Here is a 27,500-nt window from a genome sequence, read left to right on the forward strand (position 1 = left end):
AACTTTTATTTCTCTTTCTGAAAGAGGGAGGGAATGTACTCTCCGAAAGATTAAAAAAAACTTTCAATTTTTTCCAAATTTTAGTGGGCTTCCTACATTTTTTATATATATATATATATATATATATATATATATATATATATATATATATATTTAAGACTCGTGATATATGCCCAGCATTTCACTTTTACGGTTATATATCAGCATATATATAAATCCCGTGTCACTGTGATTTTCAGTCACACGCACAAACACACCACACAGACACAAACAGACACAGACACATTTTATATATAATAATATATATTATTTTATAATATATATATATATATAATAATTATATTATATATAACTATATAATCCATATATAGATATATAAATATTATATACATATATATAATAATTTATATAGGCAGATAAATGATTGCGAAAATTAAACGCTGTGTAAATATCACGGTGTCTCGAATATAAAGACGAAACCGTTCAGGATTTGTAACTTACGGTTAAATCTACGTGTGTGTGTGTGTGTGTGTGTGTGTGTGTGTGTATGTGTATGTGTGTGTGCTCGCGCGCGCGTGCGTGCGGTTGAGTGGGGAGCTTGAAAATCTTTTAATATGAGTAAAATTGCAGGGATCGTTAACGGCAGATTTGATGGTGTGGTATATTTCAGGAGCTTTAAAAAGGTTTTGAAACGAAGTGTTTGTTCTTGCAGTAGGATTTAAATGTAGCAATTAAAGGAGCAATTCCTGAAATTGCCTTTTCTGCGGAAACTTAGTTCGTATGCTAGGGAGAAATAATGATAATTTTCGTAATATTTATTATTATTGCTATGACCAGTAGGGATTTTCCTGCTTCCTACCTCTCTCTCTCTCTCTCTCTCTCTCTCATATCTATATATATATATATATATATATATATATATATATATATATATATATATAGATATATATATATATATATATATATATATATATATATATATCATATATATATATATATATATATATATCTATATATATATATATATATATATATATATATATATATATATATATATATATATATATATATATATATATATATATATATATACCATATATATATATATATATATATAATATATAATAATCCTATCAGGACAGGAGTTGGGGACGCCCGAACCTATCCTGACCCTGAGCCATGAGTCAAACTAATAGTCAAGAATACATTCTTTTGATTTTAAATCATAATTTGCGAAATATCCCGCTTAGTAATAATCTGTAAACAAAGTAACGCAAGAAAATATTTCCTAAAATGTTTTAAACGCCTCTTTCTTTAATATTATACCAAGAATTCGCGTTGTGTTCTAACAGAATTGATACCAACGTATTTTAGCCTTGGTATTCAAATTCATTAAGAGATAGAACAAAGTGGTCCAGAACTACAAAGATCTTTTGAAAAGAAAGTTTCCAGTTTTGTAAGAAACTATCCACTACACCTAATTCTGTTTCGTCCTGTTTTATCCAAAAGAGACAGCGGTCAGATGCGAGACAGCGGTCAGATGTGAAACAGCGGTCTGATAGTATTCGAGATAATGAAAGTGTCTTCTCTCTCTCTCTCCTCTCTCTCTCTCTCTCTCTCTCTCTCTCTATGACACTATATAAACTTCACTAGTATAAAATCAAACTATATCAATAATGCTGAATGAAATGACTCTCGATGACAGACATTTGTGGAATTCCTCAGCAGGAAAAGGTGGAAGGAAGATGGCGCTTTTGGACCATCGATGGAAACTCTCGAGATACTATATACATGTGGTGCCTATTGCTCACAAATATTAACGACAAAGGGGACTAAAGACCGATGGGAGAAAAGGTAATAAAAGAAAGTGATGTTGGTTTTTACTGTGTCATCAACTGTCATTAAAAAAAAAGAGAGGTGGGTAACTACTATGAGATTCAGGGCCTCTGTAACACGGTTTTTTCGCAATAACTTTTTATCTATGCATTTCATGAATATAACGCTTATTCAGAATACATATTATATCTACACATAAATTTTGACTGTATTCTACATTACGTAGGTTGAATAAATTTGGTACTTATAATGTAAAAGTGACTTTTTTTGAAGACGGGCCAACTTACTCAGAGAAAAGGTTTCGAACGCACTCGTTACGTAACTTATGACAGCATTTCTTTCCTCTTTCTCGATGGATGATTGGCTATACGTAACGAATGCTAAACCTCTGGCAACAATGACATACAAATTTAAATACAAGCAAAGCAGTACACCTTTATGAACTCTGGAACCTCTCCACTGATAATTGTCATAATGAACAAACAAACAAAATATGTTAAGAAATACAAAAACTCTTCGATTATTAGTCTAACTCCCAAAATAGGTTTCCTAAGAAATTACAGTCTACTTTATAGGTCACAATCAGATTGACAAGATGTAGGGAATAGTTGGTAATTTTCATAAGCATAATAGAAAGCTTGATTTGATAACTGCTATATCCAATGTCAAGCAATTTTTATTTATTGGCTATCTACCTATTTACTGAAAAAAAACCGGTACCGTATATTGGCTTTAAACCTTCACCAATAATTATCGTCAGAATGATGACTTCATGAGGCTCCACCCACTTTCGACTCGTTATAATTCAGGATAACACTGAAGGCTAGCATGGGCATTGTTGGATTACAAAATTCAACTTCTGGCTATAAAAACTAATTTCTCGAGTAGTTGTAAGAAGTGCTAAATGATCCTAAAGGATCCCAGCAGTTGGCCTAAACGTTTAATTCATGTATATTGCTGCAATACTGTTGCGGCACTACTGCTACAGTAGTATTACTACGCTAGCACTGATATCAACCCCACCCACATCTATGTATCGTTCTGCCATTCATAAAGTCTTTGGGTTTCTGTCTGGTGGTTGGGCGGGGCAACATTGCTTACGTAATGAATGTTTTTCGACTCTTGGCTCGTAATCATTGGCCATGGCGTCGGCTAGATCATTTTTACTCTATAAAAATTAAAACTACCGGGTTTAGGTTATTGATAATGCTGACATAATTTGTGTGTGGTTGTAAAATATACATATGTCAACTTTCAGCTACATCCGATGCTTTGACAAGGAGCAAAGTCCAAAAAACTGTGTTACAGAGACCCTGAATCTCATAGTAGGGAAGAATTGTACTGTCTCCAAATAATGTATATCAGAAGCAGTTATTAGCTTATATCTGAACACATATAAAGACACTTTTAGAACACACATTTGGAGAGAGCTCGAGGACAAACCCGTCGCAAGGCAGAGTAACATAAGACTTTGGAAAAGTTACCCTTTGAAAAGAAAAAGAGAAGTGTATTGTGTACACTTTCGTTTTAATTATCTTTCACATGTTGGTGTTGGAGTGATATAATAAATATGTCTCTTTATTTCAGATGGGTTCATGGCATCATATAAGAGAATGGGTTCTCTAAAGACTTTGACCATTTAAATGGCGTAATTAATCAGACTGTGAGATTTAGGGGAAGTGTTTACTTAATCTAGTTCAGGAGAGCAGAATGACAGTTTACGGTTTTTTGAGGGTCAGACTTAATTCTATTTTACTCTATTTTATATTCATTTTGTTCCATTTAATGTTTAGCTAATTTGGGAAATAAAAAGTATATTTTTGTATCTACGAGGATTCATTAGCCCAGTTTGCATTTTTAGCTCATACAGAAGGATAATCAGCAATGAGAGGTAAGGGAGTTGCCTGTTTGTTTAATTTGCTTAAACGAGTGTCATTTAGTCCTAAAATCTTGGCAAAGATATATATATATATATATATATATATATATATATATATATATATATATATATATATATATATATATATATATATATATATACATATATATATATATATATATATATACATATATATATATATATATATATACCGACACCCCTACACACATATACGGGTATATATACACATACACCAGCCCACACACACACATATTATACAAATATATTTCAAACTGAAGGGCAAGTCCGCTACCAACTGAACCGCGCAAGTCATGAGAGAAGTTGGAGCCTAAGTACCGCTGAACCTAAGGTGAAAGACTTGGATTTGATTCCGATGTGAGTCAGTAACTTATTTCTGTTCCACAGGTGATTGAGTGTTGATTATTTTTCTCATATTCACTCAAAATGATAATTCGAATGAAATACTTTAACTGGATCACTAGTGGGTTGGGAAGTTGGTTCAAACTCTGTGGTATGCTAGGAGGCAGAAAGGAAGACTGCCCAGGTAAGAGCCTTAGGTAGAGTGACGCTTAGGTTCCAACTTCTTTCATGAACTGAGGTTAAGTTGGTAGCACCTTTGCATTTCAATTGAAAGAGCTGGGTCAGATACCGATGGGAGTTAGAAATTTGATTCTGTTCCACGAGACTGTTTGCTGATTACTACTAACACACACACACACGCACTTCCACACACACACGCGCACATGCACACACACACACAAACGTACATACATATTTATATACATATATATATATCGTAATATAATGAATATCTGTCTGTCTGTCTTCGTGTTAACTAATATTGATAGTCTGCTCTTAAGGAGTACGGTAATCAACCGCATTGTTTTTTTTCATTCAATAATCTTCCTAAAAATAGTAATCGTATTAAAAATATGAGATCCATAACATTTTGAGAGGGAAATCGCCGAACAACAACGCTGTCACGTTTAAATGACATGCAAAACATTACGAGGCCTAACCACGATGGACGATTAACGACCAATGGGAAATAAATATTCTTTTTGAAACATTGAATCCACAAACGTTGTGAAACGTTTCACATGACCCCCAAAAGATAGTTTTCGATCCAGAACGAGGCCCAGTTGTAAACATGGAAGTCGGGCATGTTGCAGGGCAGCTGTGTTGAGCAAAAGCGAGGCATGCAATCATGATCAGAGCGATTTTTCGGAAATTTGCAATGGTATTGTACCTATTAATCCTTTAAATATGCTGAACACTTGCAGTGAGTTTGGGTGACACAAGAGGTCAAACAGAGACGGCAAATCGCATTACTCAGTACCCGCTGTTGTGATAAGTGAAAGAGATAAAACTCTAGAGATGAGTGAAAGAAGGAGAGCAAAGCATTGTGGATTTCCGGGATAAACAGGGCTCATTTTGGCCGTCAAGACATACGAAAATCTGCTCAGATCACTTCATCAGTGATATTCATTGTTGGTGTAATTATTGATAATGGTGAATAATTAAAGAATCCTGGGGCACAAATATTTCACAAAGTAATTCATCAACAGCCACTGTGTTCTCTGTCAAATGATAGATCATTTAGAGCCGCTAGGAAGTTATTTTGGTCAAATCTTGAAACCTTGAACCAGTGGATAGTGAACTGCACACAGGCATCAAAGGAAGTTCGAGTTGTTCAACAAAATGCACATCCACCTGACTTGGTTTCTCAACGAAATTTTTCGAAACGCCACACTTGGGAAGAGCGTTCCAGGACATAAACAAAGGCAGAAAACAACTCCCATTACTCGATTTTAAGCTAGAATAACCTTTTATTTGTAGCCAATCCATTCTGTGTCACCAAGCCACACTTTCAACATATTATTTTGGCACTTACGGGCGATGGTGACTTCAGATTTGAAATCGCAACTCCAATCGTCTTATATATTTATGCCACATCACATAATAATGTAAAAATCAAATCTCGTCTTTTAAACATGTAACCTCGAAAGTATTTTAGAACGACTTAACCAAATCCCAGAAAAGAACTTCTATTAGCACTTTAAGATTCTAGTTCAGTTCTTTGCTTGAAAGATTTATTACACAATTTTCTTGGTTCTTTGACGTTATTCCAGTCACTTATCTCAATGAGGATTTTTAATTTGTGGTCCAAGTGATGCACTTGTTTGCTTAGATTGAAACTAAGGTTATTATAGATTTGGTTCAGTAGCACTGTTCTCCAATTCAGGGGAAATCCTGTTCATGAATTAAATCTGTCAGTTCTCAGTTTCTTGAAAATATTCAATTCCTTGAAAGGAGATTCACTGTCCACTCGTAATCGCTTAGTAAATAATGACTTTGTTTTGGGTTAGATACTTAGATGATTGTTTTGATATTGTAAATGAAAATGTAAATATTCCTGATTTCTTGCATACAATTAATAATCTTGTACCATCCATAAAATTCACAATAGAATATGAAGAAAATAATTGTATACCATTTTTAGATGTCTTACTTATTAGAAATAACACACACACACATATTATATATATATATATATTATATATATATATATATATAGATATTATTTATTACTATATATATATATATATAAATTTCGTTAAAAGCAATTGCCTTTAGTGGCAATCAATAAGTTTCTTTTCTTGCAGGTATCTTCATACCGACGAAGTATTCTCCGATTCTCGTTCGTCAATTTCTGGTGAAATATACGCAGACTTCCTTCTTCCATTTATTGAATTTTGTCGCGACAGCTGTTACGCCTTATGGCATTATCAAGCGACTACTGACTTTCAATCTGGCCTTTCGGCCTATTTATTTCATCGTGTGGGAAGTATGACCTTGAGGTATGGGTACTGGTTAGTCTAGGGATTAACAGATTAAGGGCGTTGTTTTGGATACAAAGAACATAAGTACATATGTACTGTGACAATAAAAGTGAAAGTTTAAACAGTGGTTCAATAAATATTGAAATACAATACCATGTGCTAGTGTTTCCTTAAATGTATGTTTAAAATTTAATACTTTGTACAGATACAAAGTTTAGTTTCACTTTAAAGTAACAAATTTTGTAATAAAAAACGTTGGATGAAACAAAAGAAAAGTTTTAAATTTAAAAAAATGATATAAAAATACTTCCCGTTTGCGTTTCATTTATATCACTAAATAATTAAGTTTTACGCTTTCCACTTATCTATTTCTGCAATTTCTTACATAAATTTTACTAGACAAATATTGCTTTTCAATATGCTGCTATTCGAGCTAAAATATCCCCCAGTCTTTACAATCGTCGTCCAATTGCCGTTCTGTGACTCGAGGCTTTGTTTCAGGCATCAAAGGTAATTTAGGATCAACTGCTCCGCTATATCTCACGCAGGACACCTGTCAAAGACAATTAACAGCCATCAGCAGCGATAATAGACATCATTAGTATCTGTGAAATCCAGTGGAAAGAGGAGTGCTGGGGAAAGTGCATTAAAGACCAAACTGCTTTCCTGGTCTGGAGAAAACGAAGAGAAAGTTGTAATTGGCTTTCTAAAACCCCAAGTTAAAACTCGTCCTTCTTAGAACATAAGGAGGTTATCTAGATATAACTTTGGTTTACTTTGTCGTTCATTTTCCATGACAATGGGAGCACAATATTGTACATCATTTAGAAAGAAATTGTACGAAGTTTGCCACAAATGAATCTAGTCCCTATTATTAGACGAAACCATCTCACAGGTTGAGAATATTCCTCTGTAAGACAGATGTGCAGAGCAGCAATGACTGAAAGCACAGTGTGTAGCTTCCTAAACCTTTCCTCACAGGTGACGTTATGGTTCATGAAATTTGGGCTGTCAGGACAAGCACTGGGGAACTTGAGGCCATTCAGCGCCGAATAAAGTGAAACGAGGAAGTTGGAGTGGTTGGACAGCATGGAAAAGAGATCCAGAAAATGGAGGAGATGACTTTCAAGGATCCGGCAGTGAGTAACAGTTAGAGATGCTGAACAGCAAGACTGAAGGATGGGTGCGGGAATGGATGACAAGTCGAAGGCTTCATCGAGATAGGGAAAGGGAACAACAACTGTTACAGTAAAAGCTTTGCAATGGTTTCTGTTTTGTATTTTGTCATCAAGGCGTAAGCACCGTCCACACAGAAATAATTCTAGCCATTTTTTTTAACCTAATTTCTCTTCACACTTTTTTACGTCTCCCTCGTAATTCTGTCTGAGCGGATACTATTCACGTGGTATCTCCTCTATTTATTTTCGAACCTATTTACCAGGTCTGTTAAGTTCTATATTGGCTATTGTTAAGCATTCATTTCTATATCTATTTTATTAATTCATTTCCAGTGTTTGGTCTAACTTCCATAATCAGAACAGTCTTTCACTCTCCCTGGTTTACTAATCAATTTTGTTTCTCCGATTCATTCATTCGGCTTTGTCACCTTCCCTTAGTACAACGGACCAATTATTCATTTTATATTCATTCCTTCAGAATTATTCCCTCAACCTGATATACCTTACACCTCCGAGTTAGCCTCTTACATATACAATCACCATCACCGCCCTTTGGCATATTACCTGTAATCCCGTCAACTCATAACGTGTTCCTATGATTGAACCTTGTACTGGTCTCCTTATACACATAACAGTGAAATTCACACACTTTCTCAAATACACGAATTCCTTCCCCTCTTGTATAATTCAGATTGGCTTCCCTTCTATCCTCTTTATTCATCAACTCTGCTAAATATTCACTCTATGGACACATGCCTCTGTTTAGTCGAGAGACAAGATTCTCAGCTATTCTGTCAAAACGACCTTTAGCCAAGAGACTTTTCACTGAATGTATTTCCTCTATTCAACAGACGTAGTTTAACAGCGTAAGGAATAAAATCCAAATTGGACTTAATATAACTATTTAAGTGACATAATTAGTTTGTTTGTATTCTATAAGCGTTGGTATTCGTCCAATCCTATGACTTGTTTTAAACGAGTCCTAAGAATGGACGAATACCAAAGCCAAAGCTTTGGCTCTGTCTAACGTTTACTTTGAGAAGGAGAGAAAAAGATGTTCTGGTGCCTTTTATCTTCGCAGTTTCATGATCAGTTCACCTAGGACGCAGCTTCCGTGTTCCCAAACAAGACACGAATGGAGTGGAGTTGAAAATCTACTGCTGAATGTTACCTATTCCACTACAAGCTAAGTTTGAATTATCTGCCATTCACCCGGAAGTTTTTATCCGTCTCCTGAATAATCAAGTTTCCATTTTCAAAAGACGAGAAAAAGAAAAGAAAAGAAAAGAAAAGGAAAGAAGAGAAAGACCTCTTCACGAAATACAACACTTTCTCAGCAAAAAAAATAAATCGCAGAATTCAAACATGAAATATTTCGATGAAATTAATTACTCAAATTGTCTTTTTTTCTTGCTTGCGCTTAGCTCTATATTCTTATCAGAAGTATTCTTGAATGTAATTATCCAGTAATAAACTTAAAATATTACAGCAATTAGTCACCACGCCATTGACAGAAATAACTTTGCCTTTAATGTGATCTTTAAAACAACGGTAGTGAATGAGGGGGATTGAAAAGCATACTATATTAAATATCATAAGTATCTATATGATTTTTCCTTGGTTTCAACGATGGTCTCTAAGCAGTAAACCCCTAGTTTTTATGATCTCCTGCTTTCCAGTCCACGTCCAGTATTTTCACAAAGACCTCTGGATAAATTGTGCAGAATGATGGTAGCTTGGTCAGGGATAAGTGACGTTGTGACCGTCACGGGTTCGAGATTGACCGTCTCAACCGTCTCTAATGTTACCGTTATTTTTTGATGCTGTGAGTCTACTAGTTATATCATATTGCTAAAACTGAGAATTAAACAGAAATAGAATTAACCTGACAGATATCAACTGTATAATACTGTGCAATCAATTTGTCAGAGTATTCAAAGACTTCAAAAATATTTCCTGCAACCGTTTTATGTAGACATAAAGCTCAGTCGTTCATTTCAGAACCCAATGACTTTATAGCTGTGTCTTGTAGATACAATTCTCAGAAGTCTAATAGAGGTTAAACCTGGAGAAATGGTCCTTTTCAGTCGCATGTGTCATCATCTAAACAACTGACTGTTGCTGTTTTGACGACGTTTTCCATTTTCATGATTCGTGGGATCATATGTCACTGGAGTCTGAGCAGCTGACTCAACCGGTGGAGGATTGATCGAGAAATGGTTTGATCTGCAAGTTCGAGCCACTGGTTGTATAAGGTTTGATGCGCTCATGTTTGTGTCTGAGCCTGTGATATTTGTAATTGCGCACAGTTAGTTACCATAAATACAAGTTGAATTTTAACTAATGATTATACAAAAATCGCATGATGAAATGAACCACCAGAATGCAGAAATAAAAAATAATCCCAATAATGTAAATGTAGAAACATCTAAACTATATGTTTCGTATATATTTTTCTATTTATTGATAATTTTATCACAATATAAAAATATTCCCGTATTTTTAAACAAATAAAACTTTATTTCTTCATTTTAAACTGACACAGTTCAAAACTAAAACAAGACAAGGGCGCTGGGAGAGTGGTGGATCAAATTTTCTTTGGGTAATTAGACAGGGAAAGTGGTTGTTCACACGGGCGAATATCGCAGTAAAAATCGGTGAGGTAACGTAACTTAGAGGTATTAAATGTTAAGGGGGTACGAAACTTTTCTCTCATAACTTTCGGTTAAGCAGATAATGCTTCTGAACGACACCGGACTCCCTGTTGAGGGAATAAATATGCACACCATCTATTTTACATTTAACAAATTATTAAGCGCTCTTACTAATTCTATAAGTAGGGTCCTTGGAGTAATTAGGGTACCTCCACACTTCAGTAAAACAGGTTGAATACAAGTCAACGACTCATTGGTAGTCGTGACCAGTGATTTGGACGATTATCCTGTATTTGCGAAAGCTTCGTTCCTCACTTACAGTTGTGGGCTGTTTTCAACTTATTGTGATGAGGATGCGATGAGTTGCCGCGTCTTTATGATGTGCCTTTTCTCTAAAGTGTTGTGAAACACTTATGACAGCGTCCTGTAACTAGGGCAGGGCGAGCGATATCATGGAACTTGTTCCGTACCTTGGCCAACACAATATCACAACATTTGAGCATTTGCACGACGTCAAGTGTAAGAGGAAGGCCACTCGGCCAGCCTGAACAGACACAGTACTCTGATGACTATTATATAACCTTCAGTCACAAATGGCCTTCAAGAGATTGAATACGATTAAACCTTAAGAATAGGCAGATTTAAAATTGAATTGAGTTTCGAAGTTTTTCCTTCTTGCCTTTATTTTTCGTTTGGTACATTTCAGTTTTCGTACTAACAGTCGCCACAACGAACTCTTGGTACTTCGGGTTGTTTGAATCGAAGTCACTAGAGCACTTTTTATCCTGTGATCTTATACCTGAAAATGGCCGCGTCATATTTTTTTTTTTTATATAGTTCGTGGAGGAACGCATAATAATAATGTTCTCAGTTCCTAATTATACGTGGTAATTTTTTTGCCTCAGGTGAACGAGGACCACTAGGGTAATAGCTGTATTAATATATTCCATTCACTTCATTCTAATTCAGTTTTGCAATGAGTTCATGAATAATAAATGTGCACTCCCGTTTTACATCCTATTTTAGATGATGCATCTCCCTCCACCAGAGGTTCATAATACACACACACACACACACACATAATGATATATGAGAGAGAGTCGGGGGTCCACCTTTCATGCTTTCTTTTACTAATATGAACCTTGTAATTGTTGGAAATCGGTATTATTTTGTACATTGCTTGTTAATACGTGTTTCTTCCTAAGGCTTCAAACATTCATGGTAAAGTGAGTCTACTAAACGTACATTTGAGAAGCCTACTCTAGCAAACCCTGTAGGATATTATATAATAAAATGTTCAATGTATGTTTCCTAGTCACCTTTACATATTATGACAGGGCCTCAACATCCCCCTGGCATACATCGGCAACCGTCATGAAGATCACTTGCTTGAAAATTCAGAAGGGATACGTCAGACCCGAGGTGGAATTACCAGTTACATGATACCGTCATGTCAACGAAAGTCTTTCAGTTGGTGTCATTGCTAAACGAAAATGGGTATTTTTTGTTTTATTATTAATTCAGATAGATTTTTCTTCCATAAGCGACAGCGGGTTCTCAGTTGTCATTTTCAGATTTACTTCCTGTTTGTCTCCCTCGTTGTCATTGTCATATATTAATCTCCTTTTGTATGTCCTCGTCGCCAATATCTCGATCGTGCAAAACCAGTGTAGTAGACGGACTGGGTTTGTTCCGTAACGTTGCTGAGACAATTCCAGATCAGATCTCGCCTTAACTTCGTAACCTTTCCTGTAACATGTTACTGTAAGGATTCGTCCTCTCTGCAGTCAAACATTATATCAACACACATCGACAACTTATCGCATACAAATCACAGGCTGAATACAAGTCAGCGACTTATGATACTTGTAACCTGTGCTTCTTACGATCATCCAGCTTTTGCGAAAGGTTTGACTATTTTAGAACATGTTTATGATATGTATGCGATAAGTTACCGACGAGTGTATATGTCGTGTTTTCTGTAGTGTGGATGGACGCAACCTCATATATGTTCCGTGACCCCGAAGTTGATGCATCCATAGGACAATAATTACCATATTTTTCAAATAATTGATTTTCATAACAGCCTTTCATCCAGACTTCTAAAAAACATGAAAAATTGTCTTTTTGTATTATTGAAATATTGAATCAATTATTGCACTTTCCAGTTATGAAAGTCTCTCAAACCAGTTTTTAAAGCGAGATATCTATTTGTGTATGGGACAAGTATACAGACGTGTGCTATATACAATGACCTCAAAATGACGTTTGAGGCAACAAAACAAATTACAAACAAAACAACCCCTTACCTTTAGTAGTTTCCTGAATTCTTGGTTTTTATGACCCAAGCATGACCTCATTTACTGGAACTATTAAATGTGTTGGCTTAACCAGGTTTGGGTCGAGGTAATTTCCCCTCAGCCTCAGAAGCTGAAGCTCTTGAAGGCTTCAGTTTCTTTGCCTGATGGAGTAGATTATAAGAGTGAAGGAACTGGAAGCTTATTACAAAATATGATTTGAATGAATCTGTGTTTCATTCACTTTTTTTTCATACTTGGAATTCTTTCCGTTCCTTTTTTTTCCAATTAGAGCCTTTCTTCCTACATGAAGTAAATAGGCTGTACATCCTTTGTGATTAAGCACGGCCATTTTCCGGCCTCATTTTATTTCTTGTCTTCTTAGGTCCTGGGCTTTCTATAGAAAGCCTTGGGTCCTCCTACTGATATGTGAAAAAAAATTGTTAAATTCGGGTGAATAAAGAGTGGTTTTACTGACGTAGTAAGGAAAGGGCAATTTCGTCAGCTCAGTAGGGTTATGATAACGCAAAACGTCTTAAAGCAAGAATAGAATAACAAAATTTATCAAAGGAAAATAAAAGACAGTTGGGATAAAGCTCATCATTAGAGCGCTTCCCTTTTAAGATATTTTAGGGGTGTGTTTGCATACAGGAAACAATTCTCAGGTGTAATGTGAAATGACAACAACTAAGGATTCATGCAATTCTGTTAAAACTTAGAAGCTGTTAGATGTTGAGTTGAACACTCAAGAAAGCGAGTTGGTATAAAAGGGTGACATTTTTTTAAGGCGGTGGAGACAGGACAAGGGCTCACCTGACATTGGACTTCGTGAGATACCAATCACTCCTGCCTTATTGGCATGCGTGGGCGTTCGGGGGATATATGAAGCGCACACACATATAACGCGTTTTGATTCACGACGGTTATACTATTATTGAACTGACATTAAATGCCACTAACGCCCAACCCTTTTTGTTACACCACCAGAAAATGTCTACAAATACCTCGCCATCAGATTTTGCATCCATGAAACTCTTGAAACCTCTTTCGTCCGGTTGTTGTCATTTCTTGACGACCGTCGCCTCTGTCCCTTGATCAACTTTCCTCTCGCTGTTGCCTGTTGCATGATTTGTCTTCCTTTATTGCGACTTAAGCGACGCGAACGGAAAACTGATGCTGTTCAAGAAGACAAGAAGATATTGATGTGAGATTCGAGGAAAGTTACTCATCAGTGGCTGCCGGCGCATTGCTATGCATGTGTCAACATAAACAGGCTCATGTGCATGCGCACGGTACAGTTGGTTGCTGCGCCATAGCGACGAATACGCAATGTAACTGATTTTCGCTATGTTTTCTTAATATGCGTCTATTGGCCCAAGTCTTGGTATTATAAAGGTAATTGTTCACAGAAAAAACGCTAGGTCTATTTAAAAATGATCTTTATCAATAGGAAAAATGTAAAATTTTTCGACGCCCTGAGGTCAATCGTCTGTAGCCCAGAAAGGAAGGTTAGTGTGACATACGCACTGTGAGGAGGAAGATTTAGCCACAGGATTTGAAAATATGAAGTACTACTTCAAATGAACGACATGAGGAAAACTCATCACCTTTCTTATTTCACTTTAGAAGTTAGGAACAGTTGCTGGTTGGAAGTTATAACTGAGAATTATTCTGGGAGTTTCGCTTTATAATTCATTAATGTTACGTCTTTGATACCTGATATCAAAGAAGTATTAAATGATGACAAAAACAAGTGAAAAAAGCAATAAGTAGAAAACGAAGGCTGTTTTGATAATACGCTTCATCCCATTTCGAACAAACTGACGTTGTGTGGTATCTGGTTTGAAAGACTTCGACGGTATAGAAGAATGCAGTCGGCTTCTGTAGTTATTGTACTGCAAAATACAGAAGGGAACAAAAGGTGTATCATATCAGTCCTTCCTTTCGCTTCCATTTGCAGGTCTAAGATAAGCGCAGACATCAAAGAAAAGTTGAAAATGCTTTTTATTCAAGACTCAAAATGATCATTGAAAGAGAGTGTGACGCAGGAAGAGTATAAAGCATTTATTTCAAATGGCAAAGTTCAGCGCCGAGGAAAAGTGAATCTTCAGGAATTGTCATTGATGTGGTAAAGATACTCGTGTCTGTATCCAACACAATTTAATACAGGAAGCTTCTCTGAAGCTTTACAAAACACATTTCCTTTACATTCAAATGTCCCCTTCTTAATTCTGGACAACATCGCGATTCCACTTCTATATGTAAACAAAACTTCATGTCTCGCAAAACCAGAAGCGAGGAACAACATGCTCAGGATAAAAAAAAAAAAAAAAGGAGGGGGGGGGAGCAGTCTTGGCATATTCATGAATACACTGAACACTTCCGGGGAAACAAGAAGACGCCTCCAAATAAAGTATGAGCAACCGCTTTCATTAGAGTCATTTTTCCACCCTTTCCCCTCAACGTTTATGTCCGAACAGGGACAAACTGTCTTGTGGAGAAAGAAACCCCCAGAAGTAGTTGTTAAAAAGTAACTCACTCTCAGAATGAGTTGGTGTCCGAATGAAAAGTGAAAGGAAAAACTTGGACGAGGATATTTTTGTCAGGGGAGGATCTGTTTGGAACCAGTGGCTTTGAGAGTTCAGAAATAGGTTAGTATCACGGCCTCTCTCTCTCTCTCTCTCTCTCTCTTTTATGGAAGGAAATCAAATATATATAAAACTGGAACAAACGTACCTGGATGCCGAATACAATCCAGGCAAGACGAGGCGATACAGGTTACGATAGGTTAAGATTTATCAACGTCATTGCTCTCATTTTGGCTTTGATTTTTCCTCTCTTTCTTTTTGATTTTTTATGATTACTTGCACACATCGATGTACGGATCTCACCTTGTTATGCATAGGAGTACGTACTTATAAAGAATATATAAACGGAGGAATTCTCATACAGACCATTTTCCACATTTCTTCCATTTCCTAGATACCAAATCGGAAAATTTTCTCGCAGAAACATATGGCAATGCTGCTAACCTATAACAACTACAAACTAGCTCTCGTAAACTTTGGAATAATAGAAAAAAATATAAGTTATAAAACTCAATGATCAATAAAAGGTTGTCGAATGGTTTAGGGAAACCTGTAGCGTGTGTGATGTTTAGCTGGATGTTGTAAAGGAATTCCATTTGTTTGGAGCCACTGGAATGTTACTTCGCTTTACAGAAATATCAGTTGGCCAATAACGCATGACAGATTTACTTTGCCAAATCAATGTTCAATGCTTTGTTAACTTTTAATAAGATGAACCTTGAGTGAATTGATTAGAGGCAAGTTACAAATATCTAGTATTAAAGAGATTATAGGCTATAAGGATATTTAAGAGGAAAATTTTTAGTTAATTATGGCGAGAGTAATGTTAAAAGAAAAAATTTCATATATCTTACTATCTCCTTAAAGCATGATCGGTCACTCTATATGCTGGGCTTACAACACGCAAAAACGAAATTATTCATCACAAACAACATTAAAAAATGTGTCCTTTAAATTACTGCCGAAGTTAAAGATTTATTTATAATTTATATGCTGTTCTTTTAAAAGATATTTTGATAAAATGTGTAAACAGTTTTGATAGGAAAAAGGATTGCATTAAACGAAATTTGGGAGAAGAAGAAAAAATGTCAGAGAATGCTGGTGAAATAGAGAGTTAAGGTCTGGTACCAAAGTTGGTCGACTCAAGATAGCTGGAGGTAAACCAAACAATGGGCTACAAAAATAAGATTTGGAAAGCACATCGACTGAACTTGCAAAAGAATGTGAGAGTATAACGTCAGCCAAGCAAGTGTGATGGCTTGGTTCACCACCACACTATACAGAGTTTCATCTCAACAAATAGTATTCAAAAACACAATGCTAAGTCCACAAAAGGTGGAATAGTGTCTAACTTCAATAGGTGTGCAAAGTCAATTCAAGGGAACAAAGAAAATACCATAAAAAAACCTTTATTTTAATATATAAGTCTCAGACAGAAATAACCCTTGAACCTTAATAATACAAAAATTAATGAAACACTCTTAAATTCCTGTAAAAAAAACTACACAATTAAAGACAAAAGGGGAGAGGGTCCAGAAAGAGGAGGTAAGCGAAAAGTAAGATTAACTATTCTCCACGTCTGAAGAGCAAATCCGAGTGGCAGAGAAAATTAGTTCTCAGATAATTATGGTGGTTGGCAGGATCTCACAATGGTTAATCAAAACGTCAGCAGTGAACTATAGGCCGTGAACATAATAAATTACTACCTTGGGACAGATAGGTCCCCTTGGCTTTTACTGAACCAAGGGTGCAGTGCACAAATTGCAGAATGTTGCAGACTTGCAGAGCAAGATAACTTAAAGGAAGCTATCCAGCGTCCAAAAGTAGCTTTCAAATAAGGCGAGGAATAAATCCGGCATCAACAGAAGCACCCTCAAGTTTGGGGGTTCAGAAATACACTGAGGCAAACTCCTTCAAGAGTAAACCCCAATCCCTCGGATATCGAAGGAGCCCAGCCACTTAACCAACACAGCTTGAAAAATACGGAACAGTCGTCAGCCAACATAATACTCCAAGATAACCACCGGTGAGGAGACAAAAAGCTAATTATGAAAGAATGGAACACTTAAATATTTAAGGTAAAAATGTAAAAACTCGAATGATAATTAGAAATTAATGACAACTAAGTTACTCTAGTGAGAATGGCAGTGGCTGAGATGTGTCCTTTGCACCCCTGAGAAAATAGCACCTGACTGGGTCGATTTGTCTCCTGTAGACACCAAACGTCTTAAAACCCCGACCTACTTGGTTGTTACCAGTCTGACAGATGGAGATGTAACTAGAAATTGGAGTAATCACGAAGAATGTACTACATGCAGAGGGAAAAGGAGTAAAAAATAAAAAAAATAATTGTGAAGAAGAAGAACATAGATTGTGTAATCTCAGTCTAAAGTACCTTCTCGTGCTTATAATTTTCTAAACGTAGAAAATTTTCGTCCAGTCTTTTAATAGATCAATAAACATAAATTTACACAAAATATACAGAACTATACCAATAACTACTTCACTTATAGGAGGCTCTCGATGTCATGGTGGCTGCTCGGTCGCCAAACGTTTGATCAGATAAGTATGACCAAACCTTCCCGAAGATTCTTCTGTTCTTTCGCCTTTCACTGATTATTTCAGACTCGTCATTTTTCACGCTCCATTCTCCCCGGCATTTGAGGTATCCGAGATCCCATAAACATCACGTTAAATAATGTTCCTTTCTACCCTATATATCGCTGACGAGTTCATTCAGGTTTGTATCACAATACTTCTCTTTTTGGGGAAATAGACTTGTGAAGGGGAATTTAATCACGTTGTTATGTCATATAAAGCCCTGTGTGTTTTTGGGACAATGGTCCCCGTGCCGTCAGTGCACCTCATGCGGTGCACTGTAGGCATTACTTGAGGATCTTTACAGCGCGCCTCGTCCACTAGCTGCAACGCCTTTCGTTCATTACTGTAACTTTTCAAATTCTCTTACTTCCATCTTACTGTCCAACCTCTCCTAACAATTGCTTCATAGTGCAACTTCGAGGTTTTCCTCCTGTTACACCTTTCAACCCTTTTATTGTCATTTTCCTTTTTAGCGCTGAATGGCCTCATAGGTCCCAGGGCTTGGCCATTGGCCTAAATTCCATATTCAATCAATCGGAACAATGGTAACTCAATATCAGTGCGATTGGTCATTATAATTCTAGAGTTGTTGTTGTACTTTTGAGAAGCGTATTTTCTTTTTTTTTTTTTTATTCACCTCATAATTGGCTCTCTCTCTCTCTCTCTCCTCTCTCTCTCTCTCTCTCTCTCTCTCTCTCTCTCAATTGTTTTCCATGTCCATCCCCTCTATGAAACCGAGAAAAGAGCCTTCCTGTAAATTACTGTAGTTTCAAAGTAGTTGATCATCCCTCATAGTGATAAATATACTGATGGTTTAGAATCTAAAGGTCACATAGTAACTTAACTTCACGATTCCTTCACAGTTTGATGCCCTTGTCACTACAAAACTAAGAGCTACTACAGGATCATTTCAATTACTACTACTGGATCACTTGGCATGAACGAAATTAGAGGTTATGCACATGTCATCAAACATCAAGGAAAGATCACATTCTTACATATTCAGAATTGTTCAAGAACACACCATCTTGATGATGGAGGAATTGTAGGTCGTTTGCATATTGATTGAAGGAGACATCCTGAATGATAAACACAAAGCTTATCATACAGGCAAGCGCGTTTCATTTGCACATCAAATATGTGCATCTAAAACTAACCAGGAAGAGAGGGCCTTTGATCAGTATTGAAGCCTCCGTCTTGCAGATTCTCTCGTCATCGAGAAACCGAACCAATACTGAAGCTACCAAATTACTTCAGCGTCTCTGGACTTTGGGTTATTCTGCAAATAATCTCCCCTTCCTCATCTCGAGCACTGAGGTCAGAGGATGGTGAAGCTCCCCTACTCTGTCTGAAAACAAGAAACGTTGGGATGTCTTACGAAAAACAGCAAATTTGACCGAAATATTTAAACTTTGTCATGGTTTTAGACACAGATATATAGGTATATAATATGTGTATATATATATACAGATACATACATATAATCTATATATATATATATAATATATATATATATATATAATATATATATTAGATAGATAGATTCGATAGATAGCTAAAGATAGATAGATAGATAGATAGATAGATAGATAGATAGATAGATAAATAGATAGATAGATAGATAGATAGAAGGCTAAGTATGTCACAACACCTTCACTAAGTCCAAGAGTAGGTAGAATGAATATTTTTCCTCGGTGTGCTTGAAAATGTGTTTCACAGATCGCCCCCAACTGCCCAGTAGCTTCTGGAAGAGAGAGTGTCTGCCAGAAAAATGAAGAAAAAATGGGACTAAAGCAAACCATTGTAAAAGTATAGGTATTTTCATTCCGAAATTCCTGAAAAAAAAAAAAAACGAGTATTGTGGAAGAAGCCGCCAAGAATAGAATAAGCTTAGGAAGGTTTTGTGTCTGAGAATCTTTAGGCAAATTTTTCTTATTGATAAAAATACTGAAGATGTTTTTGAATTTACTCTTTAGAATCAATTACTGCTCTTCATTCCGCTTAATTTATCCCCTGAACGCTACAGAGGAACCCGTTAGTTTTTATTAAACTTCCCGAAAGACAAAATTGGGATCCTCCAGCCTACGTTGGACGCCTCTCCCTCTCCACTGCAGCCTCTTCCTTCCACCGATCCAGCCCCTCTGGCGTCTCTCTCTCTCTCTCTCTCTCTCTCTCTCTCTCTCTCTCTCTCTCTCTCTCTCTGCTATTTATTATCAGCGAGAACTAGAAGGAATGTTAAGTAAATTAAGGAAGGACCTGCTGCAGAAAAAGGGTAGCGAAATTAAAATATGGGAAGAAAGGTGAATAATTCTATGAAGGCAAACTGGAGATGATAATTATAAATCACTAATAGGAGCGAAAGCTATTATCACCTAAACAAATAAGCCACCCACGGTGAATGGACACCTAGGCTGTGGTATACATAGATATAAAAGCCTAGATGCCGCATCGGCCGGCCGGACATACGTCAACAAGTCCGCCATCTTGGCGCGGTAATTCAAACAATGCATCAGGCTGCAGTATATGACGTTTTTCCACCACTATTCGCTTAATATTGCACGGATTTTCTTGTCTGATGGCTCGTTACAAAGCTTACATAATTCCCTACAAGGATCTAATAAAATAAAGTTGTTCCTTATTGTTTGAAAGTTAACTTGCAATGACTTTGTTTTAGCAGGTAGGGGGAAGGAGGGGGCTAGTTGTACACAAATGTTAATATTTACCCATAACTATTGCTGTAAACAATAATTTGAAATGCTGTGATAAGACAGATGACTAAAGTAGGCCTACAGCTATGGATCTGTGCAACTTAAGTAAAATCTTTGTCTCTCGAAGTGCTCTGTTAAAAAATCCCCCAATATAATTTTTGGCACAGGCCTACAAGTTTAAGTCATAAAACTGTAGGGTTGAGCCTAAAATAAACTACAGTAGGCCCTAGAATAACTAGGATTTCTGTGTTATCTAGCCTTTGCATCTCTGCCTGCTCCTTTGAGCCTGGGTGGGGTGGGGGTTCTTCCATTTTTTTGGAACGGGATGCTCCTCAGTGAATTCTGACCTCTAGACCTGGCTTTGGAAAATTTAGCGGGTATACACAGACCTCGTCTAGTGGGCAAAAGTGACCTATCTCTAAAGACCTAATTATATGGTGAAATAATTATATAGAACTTAAATTTTTCACAAAACTACCTTTAATTTGCTCAGACTAAGATATTATCATTATGGCAAGCATTAACAGTTCAATATAGCTCATCTCTAGACCTGTGTGTCAAGGACCCAAAGTTATTATACCTTATTTGGGATAAGGGCCTGGGCCATCTCTATACTTCTATAGACCAAAATTGCCAAAATGAGCCAATCCTGACGAGCAACCCTGTATACCCGGTCATAGTAACCGTTCCCCCCCCCCCCCCCCCCCCCCCACCCCCCCCCCCCCCCCCCCCTCCCCCACCGAGGCCTTTCAGCCTAGACCACAATCATAAGGCCAGTCTAATTTTTTTTTCAGCTAACTGTTCATTGGTTTGGTCACACATGTATAAATTTAAAGCTGTGGGTGGCCTTATGGGTCATTAAGCCTATACTTTGAAGTAACAACTCTCAAAATGTATTGCACAATGATTTATTTTCATGATATTTGTTCTTACATTGAATGTATATATAACATTTATTGTACATCTGTGCATTTATTTATAAATATTCCCAGCAATTTAAACAAGTTTTGTTTTCATTGCTGTTTCCAACAGTTTAATGATACTACATTGTAATGATAATCTATATGCATTGATATGAAATCAGCAGGCTATATCAAAACATCAACAAAAACTCATTATGTGCCTTGCTTGGCCATTTAGTTCTTATTACAAGGACCAGATTAACACTAATATTACATAGCTATAATGCAGTGAAAGAAATCTAGAAACATCAAATTAGTGTCCAACATTTTACCCTATTGACCTAATGGCCCTTAAACAATATTGTTTTTAACCATTTTTTTCGTAGGCTGTCTTATCACAGCATTTCAAATTATTGTTTACAGCAATAGTTATGGGTAAATATTAACATTTGTGTACAACTAGCCCCCTTCCCCCTACCTGCTAAAACAAAGTCATTGTAAGTTAACTTTCAAACAATAAGGAACAACTTTATTTTATTAGATCCTTGTAGGGAATTATGTAAGCTTTGTAACGCGCCATCAGACAAGAAAATCCGTGCAATATTAAGCGAATAGTGGCGAAAAAACGTCATATACTGCAGCCGGCTGCATTGTTTTAATTACCGCCCCAAGATGGCGGGCCTGATGACGTGCGCCAGCCTATTCAGCTAGCGCCCGATGCGGCATCTAGGCTTTTATATCTATGGTGGTATAGGCTGCAGTCTAGAAATTATCATATATATATATATATATATATATATATATATAGATATATATATAATATATATATTAATATATATATAATATATTATATATATATAATCATATATATATATAATCATATATATATATATATATATATATATATGTATGTATGTTTAAATATATATACACATATATTTAAGTGTACGCAACCACTGGTAGTACCTACAGTGGATGTGGGTTTATATGTGTTTTTTACAGACATTATTGGAGTTAAGTAATGATGAACGTACAAGTAACGACAATGAAGGACAATACATACTTACATGAGGTTCATGTATTGATATATTCACAGTTATTGTACAATCAGTCATTGTATCTTCTTATATTACCAATATGGTTATCATCAAGTAGCAGTCCCAAATTTTTGACAGCGCCTGCAATAGATATTGTAATATCACTGATTGGAATTCAGGTAAAAACTTTTTCGGTACAAGACTAAAATTGATATCATTGGTCATTCATTATACGACGACTACAATTGCTCAAAAAGAATCTGTAAACCTTCTTGATGCTATATGAATGCCACCTGGATATATTATAATGAGAAACTGCCTTTGACTTATGATAGAATGGAAAACATGAAAGAGAAATAATCTCAAGGTTGAGAAGAATGAGTCTCTTGAAGTGGATTTTTGGCGACTGGCAAACGAGGGGCTCAGAGACATAAGGGTGAGAAGAGTGAATTAAACAGCTCGACTTTCGCCCTTACGAGTCTTGCTCCACGGGTTGCTCTGCGTGTTGGGTAGGTTCGAGTAGTGCCAACTAAACCGACAGTGGATTTTATTATTTTAGCATTTTCTCTTATGTTTCGGTAGTATATTGAGTTCAAAATTTCTTTCACAATTATTCAATGTCAAGGAGCCAAACAAGGCAAAGAGAGGCGAAGTGATGCGAAAAATATCCAAAACTAATGAAAAAACATGATATCAAACACGGAGCTAAACAGGAAGTCTCTACCTTACAGGGAATTTCTGCGAAAAGAGTGTAGTAATCAGTTTTGATGCTCAGATAATGAAATATTCAATGTATCAAAGCTCTGAATGAAAGGGTCCGATAGAAAGAAACGCCAAAGTTAATTCTGTCTAGGTTTTTTACCGACTCTCCCTTTTATCAAAGGAAAATCTGAAATAGCAGGGGTTGATTAGAATGTAACGCATCCTCGGAGCATGTTTGGGCTTTTCAAAGAAGCGTGTATATAGGTACACACACACACGCGTTCACACAAACATATTCATATATGTATATATATACGTATAAAAGGATAAGTCTCAAGTATAAAAGGTCCATTAAAACGCTCTGGTTTAAAGCTAAGGACTATGTTTCGGTGGACTCACTCCCACCCTTATCAAGCAGTGAATGGCAGAATGAGTTACATTAGCGAAATATATAGTGGGAGATATGCCCTTCGGTGATGCCTAAGAAGGTCAGTCCCAGACTTCATTGGAAAGGTTGATCCTATTATCTTGTTGTATAAAAATGTTTATAATAATATATATTCTGCTGTTTATATATATACATAACCACACATTATTTACACACACACACACACACACACACACACACACATATATATATATATATATATATATATATATATATATATATATATATATATATATATATCCTGCAAACATATGTAAAACGCATACTATAGATGTCACAAATTATAAAGTTTTGTGACAGTTGCATTGAGGAGGTAGGAGGTATTAAGTTTGTGGGATATTTCATATTTCAAAAAGGTCACATGCAGTCTTATGCAGGGCTAAGAGCTACTAGAGCCCATGGTAGTTCAATTTCTGCATACTTTAACAGTGTATTGCCATTTGTCACTTTTATTTGAGATTTTTCAAAGTTGTTCAAAGTTTTCTTTTCGAATGCGTGACTCTCAACTCATATGTATTCACAATCATTACATCAGTGTAAAGTATAGTATATCCTCTGGCATAGCTGCTTTCTCATTACACCAGTGTAAATTACAAATCGTCTAATATACAGCTGCTTTCTTTTCATGGCCACCAGCACGATGCTGGGGAAGATGTCTGTCTACAAATCTGTCTTCTGATTCAACACCTGCTCCAAGATTGTCTCTGAGAAAACCTTCAACTCATTTCTCGTCTAATAAAATACGCGAGCTCAGTGCTGAATCACATTCATGTGTCTAGGTATCGAATGAAAGTCTCATGATGATTCCACTTTATATTTTCCAAAATCTGTGCAATGATGCTGAAGAACACAATCCAGCCTCTTCGATTATATCTGTTACGAGGCATCACAGGTAATCCTTCAAAATATAACACTAATAACTTCATATTCAAATGGATACAATAATCAGTAATTAAACCGTTGTAATAAAATACAGCAATTCTGCAAATTGAAATGAATGAACGTAAAGTGGATGATGTTGATGTTGATCTAATAATAAATATAACATATGAATATACTTTTAAATGATGTTCAAGTCTGCCAACCTATTCAAAACGTGACCTCGAATTTTATCTTCAAATTACAATTGTTTTTTGGAGGCCGTTGCAGTTGTGTGGTTCACAAATTTTCAGAATGGCCCTCAGATTGTAAGACGATGACCTATAATATTCTGGCAAAGCAAAGTAGAGACTGCAGAGTTCCAAAGAAAGAAATGTTGGAGTTTTTATACTGTTGTTGTTGTTGTTGTTGTTTACTTTGTTTGTTGTCAGACTGAGCTGGATTTTAACCACCAGCAAAGTCATTAGTCTTAAGATCAGCCAAAACAGAAATAAGAAAATCGTGATTTCCGTGTTTTGGAAAGCTGTCCGAAAGTTACAAGGAGTTACAAGGATTAGGATGTCTCAAAGAATTGTTAGTCCATCCTAAGAGGAGACATCGTGTGCTCACTTATCTGCAGGAGCAGGTTTTACTGTGCACTCACAGTGTCCTCCTAATGATTTTGTCTAGCTTTCTTTTCAACTTGGAAAGACTCCAAAGAAGAGCAGGAGTTTAATTAATTAAAGTCCCTGATAAAGTGAATCTAGACACGGATTCAGTGCTGTGATGAAAATGAAAGAAGGTGAATAATCAGGAAGCGTCGTAGATAGAATCAATATTCCCATCATCGATTACAAAAGCTGCATCACCTTAATGTGCGTTTTATAAACTCAACAATTTCTCCACCATCAAAGCCAACCAAAATAAAAAGAAAATCACTCAAAATATTGATGGAGAAGATTTGATTTATATGGACTAGCTGGCATTATGCCAAGCACTGGGGCAACTAAGGCCATTCAGCGCTGATACGGAAATTGACAGCAAAAGGTTTGAAAGGTGTAACAGGAGGAAAACCTCAAAGCAGTTGAAGCACTATGAGACAACTGTTAGGAGAGGGTTAAGGAGAGTAAGATGGTGGAAAGAGAATATGAACGAAGGTACAGCAAAAGGAATGAAAGTAGTTGCAGGTAGGGGCCGAAGGGACACTACATAGATCCTTAAGTAACGCTTACATTGCACCGAATGAGCTGCACTGACGGCACTACCCCACTACGGGGTTGATGGGGAAGAGAGGATGGTATTTGTTTTGGTATAAAACCTCAGATTTTGGGAGACGCAGCAGACGAGAAACTGGAAGGGTCCTGCTCCTTCTAGCAGAAACAGGGGATGATCTAATTTAGTGATCCCATTATACCAAGGCCAAACGTGACAAAGGCAGTTTAGAATTTGAAACGAGAAGACTGATAAACGAAAGGAGACAGCTGATTAAAAATAAGAAAAGAGAAGGATCGAGGAAACAGGCAAGACTTAGGCTACCAAAAACGGCGAATAAAATCACATGTTACTCGAGTATCCTAAAAGAGAAAGGCAAATCTTTCATATCTACCTCACTCAAGGATTGATATTTCTATCAGAGGTACTTCCTTGAATAACTACAAATTTAGTCTACAATTAGCATTTATCTATCAGTTTCGTTTGGAATTTGATGTAGGTATATAACCACACGGTTACAGGGAAGGACAAACAAAAATGCTGTACCTCAAAAATTCTTATTATAAAGGCCTATCTTTTCCAATTAAGCATAAATAAGGACTAAAATATATTAAATTTAGTGTCTAGAATAATATTCAGACTCTAAAACCAATGACACTTTTTTTTAATATATTACTCAGAAGTTCGTGAAGTCATCTATCACTCTTGTTACCGTGGTGGATGCACAGTCCTCACCCTGAATCACAATGTCTTCAATTTCAAATGAATGAAACGAAAAAAAGGTACCTCAGTGAATAAAAGGAAAAAGTAAGTCCACTCCTCTTATCCTTGTACAATATGGGCTCTTCAAGTGGCTGTTCATAAATTCATTCCATATGGTTATATTTTCTAATGATTCATGGAGACAGTTTTCTAAACAAGATTACATTTCTCTCAAAAGCGTATTTATTTCAATGACGATCTTAATACAAGAAGATCTCATTGAGGTTAACTGGAGATTTGTTATAAATATCTTTCATTATTATCCACAGTACGAATTGCAAATGCTCTTCTGCTTACAAACTTTCAGCGATACGAACAACCGTGATCGTAAATTAAAATTGTTTTCGGAGCGCTCCGTCTGCCAGTGGCAGGTTCAAATTTTGTATTGGGTGCCTCTGCTTACTTACAGTTTTTGCTGCCACCCACACTGAACAGCACTGTAGATGAAGGCAATACGCTCCCCAAAGACTCGAACCTACTCAAGTGGCAGCCGACAGGACGTCATCTTTCTGTTGTGCTTCAATTTATTTGTGAGTTTTATGTGAAATACCGAGCCCATCCTTTTTCTGTCATGGCTAATGGCAGGTGCAAGGCCAGCAGAGATAGTAGCAGTGGTAAAAAGCAGCAAGTCATCTCAATGGAAACAACAATGGCAATTATAAAGAAATTAGAAAGTGGTGGAAAAAATGGTTGAGGAAGCAAGCCATCATGATATGACTCATTCAACTATTGTCACGATCTTTTAAAAACAACGACCGAATGATGGAATACATAAAAAGTGCTGTGCCAATGCAGTCAACAATTATAACAAGAGACGGGGGGCGGGGGCGGAGTGTTTGGGGTAGAAGAAATGGAAGAAATTCTGGGTATTTGGATGGAACACTATATTCAAATGTGTTATTTAGGCCTTTTCGATGACTTGAAGGCTAAGGCGAAAAAGCGCTGCATACGAAACATTTGCTGCAAGTTTTGGA

Source organism: Macrobrachium nipponense, chromosome 25 (genome assembly GCF_015104395.2).
Source record: "Macrobrachium nipponense isolate FS-2020 chromosome 25, ASM1510439v2, whole genome shotgun sequence".
Lineage (NCBI taxonomy): Eukaryota > Metazoa > Arthropoda > Malacostraca > Decapoda > Palaemonidae > Macrobrachium > Macrobrachium nipponense.